The sequence below is a fragment of the Haliotis rufescens genome, unplaced genomic scaffold (assembly GCF_023055435.1).
Source record: "Haliotis rufescens isolate VD_foot unplaced genomic scaffold, xgHalRufe1.0.p SCAF_103, whole genome shotgun sequence".
NCBI classification, from domain to species: Eukaryota; Metazoa; Mollusca; class Gastropoda; order Lepetellida; family Haliotidae; genus Haliotis; species Haliotis rufescens.
Genome location: NW_025963784.1, coordinates 6730 through 19167, shown reverse-complemented (window position 1 = coordinate 19167; position 12438 = coordinate 6730). Strand labels below are relative to the sequence as shown.

The 12438-nt window shown below is 40.2% G+C and overlaps 1 long non-coding RNA gene across 1 annotated transcript; it reads right to left on the bottom strand.

Annotated features, from left to right (window-relative positions):
- Positions 1–3100: 3100 nt before the first annotated feature.
- On the bottom strand, positions 3101–4966 carry LOC125377883. Its single transcript, XR_007219854.1, has 2 exons — positions 4707–4966; positions 3101–3740 (listed from the first exon to the last, which is right to left on the bottom strand). It is a non-coding gene; the product is annotated as an uncharacterized LOC125377883 (long non-coding RNA).
- Positions 4967–12438: the final 7472 nt, after the last annotated feature.

The following is a 12438-nucleotide window of genomic DNA, read 5'->3' as shown; positions in this document are numbered from 1 at the left end:
CTGACAAACCTAGAAACATAAACTGGGCGAACATGGATTCGAACCCACAATTAAAGGTCTCTGGCGTGCCCAAAGGACGCAACTCTGCACAGCGAATCACGGCGCCTTAAACGGCTGGGCCATTCGTACCCCGAAAATCTTCAGACCTGACTTCACAAACAATATTCAGTATACGTTTGCCGAGCATAAATAAGGAGGCATTTTTTTATTTTTTCCCTCATTTGATTCATTCTCTGTAGAGGTGAGGCAAGGCAAAATGAGCTTCGAGGTTAAACGTTGCGTTCAAAAATATTGCACTTATATGAAGTGACGTGCATGCACGTGTATGTGTATATGTATGTGTGTCTGCTCATGTCGTTTTTACAGAACAAGCCACTGATACACCATGCCGAAGTTTTAACATGAATACCCCACTTTGACACTGTATACTGACCACAAACTGACCAGTCTTATCCCCTCAATGCTGAGCGCCAGGCGGGGTAACAAGTGAACCATATTTTAACGTTACTGGGCAGATATTCTCTACCTTTACGCAGATGCTTAAGGAAGTTCAGGCGTGGTATACATACCCTCAATATACAATTATACAGACACTCCAAAGATAATGAGGCTTTAACATCGATGTGTCCTTTCTGCAAATATAACCAAGAAAATGAATACCATGTTTTATTGATTTGTCCAGTATATGAGGATATAAGAATCAAATACCTGCCTAACTATTATTATACGTATCCATCACAAAGAACATTTGTACAGTTAATGAATAGCAAAAATAGCCACATTCTTCTCAGACTTGCAGTTTGTGTTTAAAAGATATTTGAAAGAAGTATAAAACATTGAATATAAATAAAACTGTGTACACCATATTTAGCTACAATCTAATCAGTATACAAGTGGTGCTTCACGACGGATTGTTTTACAACAAAATGTCATTGTGCTATTGGCCTTATGGCCACACATACGAAATAAGTCTGTCTGATACTCTATCCATACGACAATGGAGGCGGTCTGGCCCACCTTATTTCAGAGCAAGGGATTTACAAATAAATTGATGCTTATTTATGCCATGTAACCTGGATAACTTCCTTCAATTGTTAGTTTGTTTTGGTTTGGTTTTGCGTATTCTCTTTATTTGAATATAATTAACAAAGACACTTATTTGTCTTTTTCACAGGGAAAGTGTATATTTAGATCATGATAGTGAATATAGTTTGTGATTGGTTCTGATTATGATACACGCTGCACTGGTATGGCTCAGTCTGTGTGACTTCACTGCGTTTGGATAAGCACCTTTTTCTAACTGTATACATATTCAGATATATACTCATAAAGGAACAATCGGACCCAATTGCCTCGAACTCCTGGGGACCAAAGAAATAGTTCGACTTATCCGAACTATTTGAATTCGACCTGGATCTTGATAAGTTTTACCTTTTAACTTTGGGGACTGTAAATTGAACTCAAAACACCCATGTCTAGCATTCAGGTAACAATACTATAAATATGGTAAGATGTTGGACTGTGATTTCGCCTGGACTCGTGGAATCGGCACATCCGAGTTCAAGACATCGGGGTTCGACTGTATATGTACGTCTGCATAATTGCATAAGGATTTTCATATATTTGTCACATGAATGAAACTGGTGACATTTTAGAAATTAAAATTAATCGCCTCTGTATGTTTATATTGTATGGCACAGTGTTACGAGGGGATTTCCGAATTAAAACGCGAAGGTTAACTTAGGAAACGGTTCAAACTATATTGCCAAATCAGTAAATCAGCATACAATATAAATGAATAAAAAACAACTTCTATTGACAAACATAATTGTAGGTCTACAGTCACAAAGGGGTTATACATTTGGTCAACTATGGGCAATACATAACAGGCCATTTAACTAGTGCAGCACTAACAAGAGTTATCTGATGATAAAAGTATATTACTTAAACCATGAATGTTAGTACAATAATGCTTCCAACATCATTCGCTCCTAATATACGTTTTCAGATACAATGTTTGTAATAAAAACGATATCTTACGGGGATTCGTTCAGTGATCTATCACATAATATGTCACATAAGAATATGTCAGATATCATGGAAGAATGTTTGCCAAGACATCATGGAAATTAATAGGATAAATTGCTTTGAAATAAAACAGTCATTATATTCCTGAATATGAGGTCACCGTGAACGTACTTTAAAGCCTATATTGCATGTACAACAGGTTACATGGCTTCGTTTTGGGAGTGAGACTTCACAACTCTGACACTGGAAATGGTGCAGAAACAAATCAAAGTGACAATACCGACTATGATAGAAAGACACCCACGTGTTCCTGCAAGTACATATTTTACACAGTGACATGTAGCTGCAAACATTCATTGTGTACGTCAATCAGAACTCACTCCCACTAATTTCAACAAAGCACTTGCTTTAAGAAACTTCGGAACACACTGAAATCTGGATATGTCCAGTTATAAACATTTGTAAGAACAGTTATGTAATCTTCTAAACATTAAAGTTAGACATGAACCTAGAATTTGTAACGTACAAAGGGTTTTTAATGGAATCGAGATGCGAACAGAAACGTCAAAACTACATCGACACAAATCACTCCAACTACTTTCAACATAAGACGGGGGTACGCGTGGCCAAGTCGCCTAAGGCGCCGCGAGTCGATGTGCAGAGTTGCGTCCCTTGGGCACGCCAGAGACCTATGATTGTGGGTTCGAATGCAGGTGCGCCCAGATTATGTTTCTAAGTTTGTCAGCACCATACCCGTGCTCTTGGGTTTCACCGAAGTGATAAACGTCTGAGACCTCCATCACTTCGGGCTTTCCTCCCACATTAACCTGTCACGCCGTGATATAACTGGAATACTGTTAAAAGCAGCGTTAAATCCAACTCACACACTCACTCGATTCAACTTAACACAATGCCTAAAGAAAGTTTGGTACACACTGAAATGTGCATATGTCTAGTTAGGAACATTTGAAAGAATCTATTATGTAATCCTCTAAGCAACATAAAGGATTTTTTCGTCATGAAGTTAGCTATGGTCCTAGCATTTGTAGAGTAAAATATTTGGTTTTTTTTATGGAATTGATATGCTTACCGAAACATCAATGCTACATCGACAGAAATGACAAATAGCTCGTTATTTTCTGCAAACCAAATTCGGACTACTGACTCCTAAAAGAGGTTGTAAAACTGTATATGTATACTGTAACACCGGACACCATAATAACAATGGTAACTCCTTTCTAGACCACTTTTAGAGCTGCCGCAGCTCTATCTTTTCCCCAGACTCAGTGTAGTGAATGATGACATTCTCAGAATTACTAGTGGTATCTGAACTAGGCACTGTGTCACCAACTACTGGAGCATGGCCATAGGTGGGAACATGACTTGAGATTCCATATATGGTTTCTGATCTTTGATTGGGTGAACGTATCTCCAAGCGTGCAGGATCTGTAAGAAAGTTGTTAAGATTTCCGTCTATATGATATGGTTGGGATGACTGCAAGGCGATGTATCTCTCTTCCATAACACGTTGTCTGTCTGTGGAAACTGCTTGTCCCAGTTGACTCGGAACATACACCCCTGGCAATTCTACTGATGTCTGGTTCACGGGACACGTTGATGTTAGTGGTGTGGATGTAAGCCAACCGCCATTGTTAAAGCTTCCGTGTGGAATTGACGATGATTTCATAAGAAACTGGCCATCGGTTGTCACCCTGAAACAATATCACATGCACTTGACATAACATTTCAGATAAAATAGGACTAGTCAAAATAGTGATGCTATTGTGACATATAATACAAAATCAAGATGTAAAAGCCTCCAGCGCTTACGAATTCGTATCTAATGAAAAAGACTCCAAACTAAATGGAAGCCCCATATACTCATGAACGTAAACCAACGAATCATTCAATATTATACACAATGGAGCCTAATTAAGTTCAAATATTGGTTAACATAATTTCAGTGTTTTTGCAAAGTCCCCATTGACATATGTAGCCCATGGAAAATAAGGTTTCACTTGGAACAAATAGCAATAGAGTTCATTTCACCACTATACATTTCTACAAGGTCCCCAAAACAACATACTTAAAGTCCCAAGCAATCCCAGTTTGGGAAATATGTCTCATTTACATAATCCAATATGGCAACCAACTGCCAATAGTATTTTCCATATTTCAGATGAGGTTCAATGTTTTGAGGAAAAAACAGCATGTGTTGTTTTGCAAAATAACCATATTATGTTTCTAAAAAGATATTCACAACTATTGATCGTTTTCGACTATTGACAAATCTACAAAACTCAAGATGAAACAACTGTCTGAAACAGTGTGCTGGGACTTATATGCATAAAACTTGTCACACTAACTGACTGGCCCAAAAATCCAAGATGACCTCCAAGACATGGACAGACATGGAATATCAATACACTGTTGGTCTCTCATCACATATTTGATTGATTGATTTGGGACTTTTAGTATGTTGTTTTGGGGGCCTTGTAGAAATGCACTGTCCATATTCTTTTTTAGCTGAAATAGATATTTTGATATATGTCTGATGGTACTGTCCTCTTCGAGGTCTCATATGGTTATCTGAGGTTTCAAAACTGTTCTGCAAAACAGCGTATACAATATATGTGTTTGGGCTGTCAACTCAAACATCATTTCCACATTGCTCTTACCTATCTGTAATTGTACCATGGTTGGTTGTCAGGTCATGTATATTTGTTGCCTCAGTTATAATCCTTGCAATATCATCGTGATGTTGTGCCTCTGCTTTTTGTAAAGCAGTTTCTTCTTTATCGTCTTTCTCATAAACATTTGCCTTGTTCTGTAATAACACCTCCACAACCTCCCTGTGTCCCTCGTAGGCTGCATCATGTAGAGGTGTGCTGCCATCTTGACGTTTCTCATCCACATTTGCCTTGTTCTGTAATAACACCTCCACAACCACCCGATGTCCCTGCCAGGCTGCATCATGTAGAGGTGTGCGGCCAGCATTATCTTTCTCATCCACATTTGCCTTGTTCTGTAATAACACCTCCACAACCTCCCTATGTCCCTGCCAGGCTGCACGATGTAGAGGTGTGCTGCCTTCCTTATCTTTCTCATCCACATGTGCCTTGTTCTTTAATAACACCTCCACAACCACCCGATGTCCCTGCCAGGATGCATCATGTAGAGGTGTGCTGCCATTTTGACGTTTCTCATCCACATTTGCCTTGTTCTGTAATAACACCTCCACAACCACCCGATGTCCCTGCCAGGCTGCACGATGTAGAGGTGTGCGGCCAGCATTATCTTTCAAATGAATTATTCCCTTGTTCTGTAATAACATTGTAACAACTTCTGCATTTCCATATATACATGCTAAATGAAGCCCAGTTTCACCCTTCTTGTTTTGCTCACTAATGTCCACTACTTCCTGTAACAGATAGCTTACAATGCTAACATTTCCAACTGCACATGCGTAATGTAAAGGTGTTGATCCTTCAGGGCCTGTTATATTGACATTCAGTTTTCCAATTTTTGTAATTGTATCCATGGTATCTTTGCCCTTTAGGCACAAGGATGCATAATGTACATATGTATTCTTTCTTGACCTGTTCTTGTTCTTGCTCATCTTTATCAAATGTGACAATCTGGAAGCCACTGCAGACAACCCACCCATACAGGCAATGTCCAAAAGTGAACATTTACCAAACTTTACTCTCAGATCATCTGCAACTGCCAACTGCAGTTTAATGATAAGAGGTCTTGGGAGTTCGGGTAGCGTCATACACAATGTATCCAACTGCCAGTTATTTTTGGAACACAAGTAATCGAAGTTGGCTAAACTGTTCCCAAAGCAACTTCCAAACAAAGCTTCCTGTCTGTTCTTTACCATAAACTGAACACTGTTCAATGCTTTCTTCAGCAAAATCGAGTTGTCTGTGATGCTCGCCCAAAACAGAAAGGAATATCCATATATAATGTCCTTTTTTGACAATACTTTCAACAGTTTCGATCTGTCCTTGTTCAGATTATGCAAGATATTCTCCCAAACCATATCAACAAATGTCTCTACCTGGAATAGGGAATGCATGCACTCAAAGGCAAACTTTCTGCCATGTACAGCTGCAAGAAACCGCTTCGCTACAATATGCAGATCATCATGTTTCAATTCGATTTTTAAAGGCACATCTAGTTGTTCCGCTTCGGTTGGATCACCTCTAAATGTCACATAACGAAATATGAACTCGAGATCCATCCTTTCAACCAACTGTCCCACATCACTGAGCAGTATTTCTCTTAGCTTTATTGCTACTTCATGATTTCTTATTCTATATGAGCCTGCTTCATGATGGAGACAGCATCCCGCCAATTGGGATAAAATAGGTTTCATCATATTTTCAGTGTATTCTTTTTCATTGATGTCAAAAACCTTGAGTGCCCAAACAATATATTTTTTGTAGGTTTCTCTTTCCACGCGAGTCCCTGTGTAAGACCTTGCCCATAGCATCCTCTCCTCCAGGTTATTCTCCGCCAAAGCAACCACTAACAAGCACGCCATCTTCTGCTTATCCAACAAGTGCTGATCCAAACATGGATAGTTCTCTGTATCTGTGAAAACAAATAGCGTTTGTAAGAAAGCAGTGTACAACATTGCACATGTAGATCTAAAATACCTTGCGTAACGCCTTACAATTACGTAACATAGAAATGATCTCCAGAATGCATACTTTCATCACTGGCGACAGCAGAGTCGGTTCCTTCATGTGTTTCATGTCCATCCTCTTCATGAATAGTTGGACCTCCTTGCTCTGTTGATATTGTACAGATATTTTCCAGTACACCTCTTGTCTCCAGCGTTACAGTTTGAATTTCGTTTCTGACATTACCCTGTCCATCAACTGCCATCATGTGATTACCTCCACCTTGCATATCTCCCTTGTCCTTTGCATACTGTAGTATCCTCTGAAGCACATACAGCCTGTATTTCTCAACGTGACAGTTCCTCGTGATGCCTGGAGACTTCTCCGACAAAATTGCATCAGCAGCCTGAGAATATGAAAGTTAGAAATGAAAAGGTATCGTTCATACGTGGTTATTGAGACACATGTTGCCTTTCATATCAAAAACATAGCTTCAAACCAACCTACCATCAGAACGAATATTCCACAGCTGTGTCCATCTGACTGTTCTATCACTGGGTACTGTTTCTTCATCCATGACTTGCTCCTTTCCTTAGACGTAGATTTCAAGTGGTTTACAAAGAGCCTGAGGAATACATGTATATTACTCGATGGCGATAACATCTTCAACTCATGTGGACTGGTGTTAAAGTAAAGGTAGAGCAGAAGGTTAATACAGCAGTGCCTAAAATATCCGGTCCTGACATTTCTGATGTTCTCTCCTGCTTTGTCCATAATTAGGTTTTATGTTAGCAAATACAGATGTTATGGTTTAAATGAATGAGTGACATAACTGTATTGATGGCGTTTAAATCATTCACACAGTGTACCCATTTGGGGAACTGGGTAACCCTGTGAACAAGTTGTTCTATATCTTCTACCCAAAAGTAAAAGCTACAAATGTGGGTGTATCGAACATTTTTCGATGGATCTTATTTATATTCATGTTTGTTTTTGAGAAATCAACATTTCAACATTTCAAATTGGATAGCTTGGTTTTAACATTTATAATGTGCAGCCACACGTCCTCTTTTTTTTGTATCTACCTCTAGTGTTGTACAAATGGGTGTTCTACATATAAGGCGGGTTTAGAATTGACCACGCCCACTGTTCTGTCCACCTACCTCCAGTGTTGTACAACCTTGTCCTCCACATCTAAGGAGGGTTTAGAATTAACCACGCCCACTGTTCCATCCTTGACATTAGCCACCAGTAGCACCCAATGTTGATTACGTGGCATGTTCACTGGCATTAAGATCCACGTGTAGTTTGTCAAATTTTCCTGAAAGTTCACAACAAATGCCTTTCCGGTGTACGATCAATATATCCAGAAACACGTGCTTCACATAAGATGGATATGATGCAGTAACAGAGATATTAGTGAATTGGTATCATGAACTTGGAACTAAGAAATTCTAAAGACCCCTCTCTGACAACCAGATTTTCAATTCATAAAATAATATGTAGCAAGACGAATATGTTCATGTGCAATATCTGCTTTTGTAACTGCATATTGAAAACGAATAGCATTATGATCAATGGGGTTACTGGCTTTGACTCAATTGAAACCCATTGCAGCATGTGGTCGTGAAATTTAAAGGAGACAGCTCATGTTTGCTTGTGTGTGTTCAGCATGGTTCCAGGTCACATCGGGGTCAGATTTGAGTGTGCAAGGATCGGAAGTTTGGTAATCGAGGAAGGAACAGTTGTGCATCCATGTTCAGAATACATGCAGATTGTACAGGTCTTTACGAAGTTGAGTGAGAAGAGGCTCGTCCTCATCAATGCACTGTGAAGACGGGGTGTACGATTGAGCGGGTGGACATCCTCAACATTCTCTAGGGACAACGCATATTGTTGCGTAGCCAAGTATCTACGTAGTTTACTCTTGGGAAACTCGAAAACGTTGAAATAGCGAGTAACGATACTGGATTCAATGAGTTTCCTGGACATAATATGCAGCAGTTGTATATCAGCTGAACCGTAAACAGTATTGCAATCAATTATTTTCTTGTGGATGTTTACTTCTTTTGTCAGTTGTTGTTTGTCATTTTCGCCTTCCCACACACAATGACATGCAGCCCTTAACACTCTAAGGATGTTTTCGCCCACTAAATGATATTGCGAAATAAATTAAATGCCATGTGCAGTACCTGTTAATCTTGTCAGTTACACCTCCCCGGGAAGGATACTGCATGCACACTGCCGTCACATACATTAACCAAACAACATAGCTGCCGGAAAGGTTCAGCTTTACATCGTCCACATATGACGCCTTTACATTTTGTATGGCGTCGCAGGCCCCGTTTCACAAAGCGATCTTAGCGCTACGACTGTCGTAGGTCTATGCTAAAGTGTGGGAGTTACGGTCGCCCTGGTGCTACGATCGCTTTGTATGAATGACGGGTGTTACCGGTAGGACAGGACATGCTTACCCTTTCCTCGAACACCTGCTGTCATCATTGATTTTCAGTGGTACATTCATATTTTTATTTATTCTCGTGCATTGACAATTATATATTGTGGAACGGCGCCCTACCTTCGATCATAACCTCAATCGGTGTCATAGTGTACGAAAACCACTTGCGTGTGACATCATAACTCCAACGAACCTTTTGCCAGTCACTGCTACAACGTATATACGCCGGTATGTGCATCCATGTAGTGACATATATTTATAGCATTGCAAGGTTGACGTTTGTCGGATGTTCGGACCTAGATCGGTTCAAACACTGTACCGTGGTTGTCAAAGGGGCATGTGCAGTTCGTGATCAGGTGTTACGTATTCGATTCATCAAAGCACGGCTGTAAGCCAAATCCTCACCTGCACCGGAGTCATGTGAGATACGAAAACGCTCTCCCAGCTTATGATGACTATTAGGTATGCGGAAGCCATCAACTCCTCAATTAATTGTTGGGTTGCAGATACAAACAACTGGAACAGACAGACAGACAATGTCCTTTCCTCTATAGCTAAGGCTGTTATATGCCTTTAATAGAGCGTTGACTGCTCCAAATTAACTATGGCCTGTTGAGTATGTTTGCATTGAAAATAAACACCTCATTTATGCTGTATTAGAATGGTATCTTAATGCGTACGGGTGTGTTTCCTCATTTATTTGATACACTTGCATAATAAATTTATTCCTGATTTCAAATACAAACTTTTGAAAAATTTGCCATGACCTGTAATGTAATCCCCACTAAACTTCCTTTACATGAAGGGCGATAACACAGCAAGACACCATACCCTGGGCTCGTATATATCTATTACAAAGCGCTAGGCTGACTAGAAAGATGACTCTTACATCATTTGAGGCCTACATTCTATGTATTGAAAACTCGAGTTTGATACTATGTGTACACTGTTGGTTCGATCGTATTAGTTGTGCGACAGGGACAATCCCTTTTTATAGACAGGCGGACGATATCTCTCCTGGCGAAGTCAAGTGTGTGGTGAATGAATACGTCAATACCTGGCACACGTTCTGTCGGATTTTTCGGATGATAAGAAACTTGTGCTGAGAACAACAGGCAAATGTTTTCATGAGTTGATGAAAGCAACACGCTCAGAGTAAACAAATAGATCATTTAATAAAACAGATATATTATTAATTATAGAAATTAAGTGCCAGTATCATTACATATCCGGATGCCCCTTTATCTACACGTACACTCTATAACCGCTTGGCTACCCACCGCCCCAGTATCAATGCACACGATGTGCATACTGATGATTCAACTCAAACCAACTTGTCGTTTCATGCATCTGGACCAGAAAGCAGGCCCAGTGAATGAAACAGGTATTTACACCGTCACTGCTATTTCACCCACACACACCCCAAGATTGAAATGGTTTATGAAATCCGAAAATTCGCAGTCCGAGAGCCGGAACAAGATTGTCACACCTGGTCGCTGTAACGGCTGGTCTACCTGCATGTGGGTAACCTCACAGCGCCTACAACAATTTCCGCATAGCAAGCAGGGGGAATCCCCTTTCCCTATTCATAGGTGTTAAAGGTGGTTGTGTACAGTTGTCACATTGTCGCGGCGACTGAGGGATACACATGTGTGTTTCATTTTCTGACTAGACGTCGTAGATAAAGGCAGCATGGGTAATATTGTTTCATACTGTTCAAGATTCAGATATCAGGCAGGTGAAGATTCCCTTCACCTATTTTCCCAACAATTAATGAATGTTAGCTTGTCACTGTTCATCAGTGTTTATGCGCGTCCTCGTGTGTACACGTGCAATTGCGACTTTATGTTTATTTATGTATACTAGTGTATGTAACATTACCCTACTTCTTGTGACGCTACAGTTCTCAATCGTGGTTTAGAACAGGTATAAAGTTTACAATATGCGGGATCCAAGCGTCACCACGAATATGCCTCATTGTGTTCATTTTGATTCCAGAAAATGTCCAAGACAGACGACCACATAACCTGCTATTATAACCATCAGCTCGAACTGAGAGGTACGTTCAGTCGCATTAATCGTTTTACTAAATGTAAGATATGGATTGTGTGTCACGTTATGCTTTATCAGATGCAAGCTTGACATTATTCCCACTGTCTGTGCATCCACCCAAACGTTTTCTTTTTACGTTGTGGTACATTAACAATATCTTTTTAGGGTTTTTGAGTGAATGTAATCTTAAGATAAGTTTAAATAACGTAGAATATTGATAGGGAATTTAAAAATTGACAGTCAATATACAACACAAACACACACACACGCACACGCACACGCACACGCACACGCACACACACATACACACACACACATGCATTCATGCACACACACACATGCATACACAAACAAACACACACACACACAAACACACACATACATACATACACAAACACAAACACACATACACACACACACACACACATGCATTCATGCACACACACATACACATGTGAAGAACATGCTTATTGTGAGATGATTCTTGTAGGTACAACACCCTGGAACCAAGCATATGCTGTGAATGAAGAGAGGCTGAATATCCCTGTATCTGAAAGAGATCTCAGCCTTGTTGCAAGTCACATTGGGATCGGGTTCGAGTGTGTCGGCAGGGAACTCGGACTTACTCTCGTGGTTATCGAACAAGTCACGTTTGCACACCCTTATTCACTGTACATGCAGGTTGTACACATGCTTACGAAATGGAAGGAGAAGAATGGAAGATCTGCCACCAGCCTGGTCCTCGTCAGAGCACTGTGGAGATGCAACGAGAAATGTACGATTGAGTGGGAAGACATTCTGAACATTCTTCAGGGACCGTCCACTATGTCAGGTAAATAAAGTGCTGCTCTGAACACCCTTCTCAAGTACAGTTATCACTGATTTATTGATTGGGAGGATATTCTCAACACCCTTCAGGGACTAACATCTATTTCTGCGTAGCCATGCACCTGCATGTACGAATCACATTTAGAGGAAACATCCGCTTTGAAATATCGAGTCGCGATACTAGATTGACTGAGGTTTCTGTGCACAATTTGGGATCATGACTGAACTGAATGAGTTTTGCTTCCTCGTGCAAGTTGCGCACTGAACATTCATCATATGTACAGTTATCATTAATTTGCCGTGTATAATACATTGTGATTGTATTTGTATGTTAATAAACTGCTATGATGTCCTTTGTAAGAACTGCTCATTCTGCCTCTTGTGATATTGGCGGAACAGTGACCGAGGGATAACAAGCTGTGCTCTAAACGTCATCCGTAG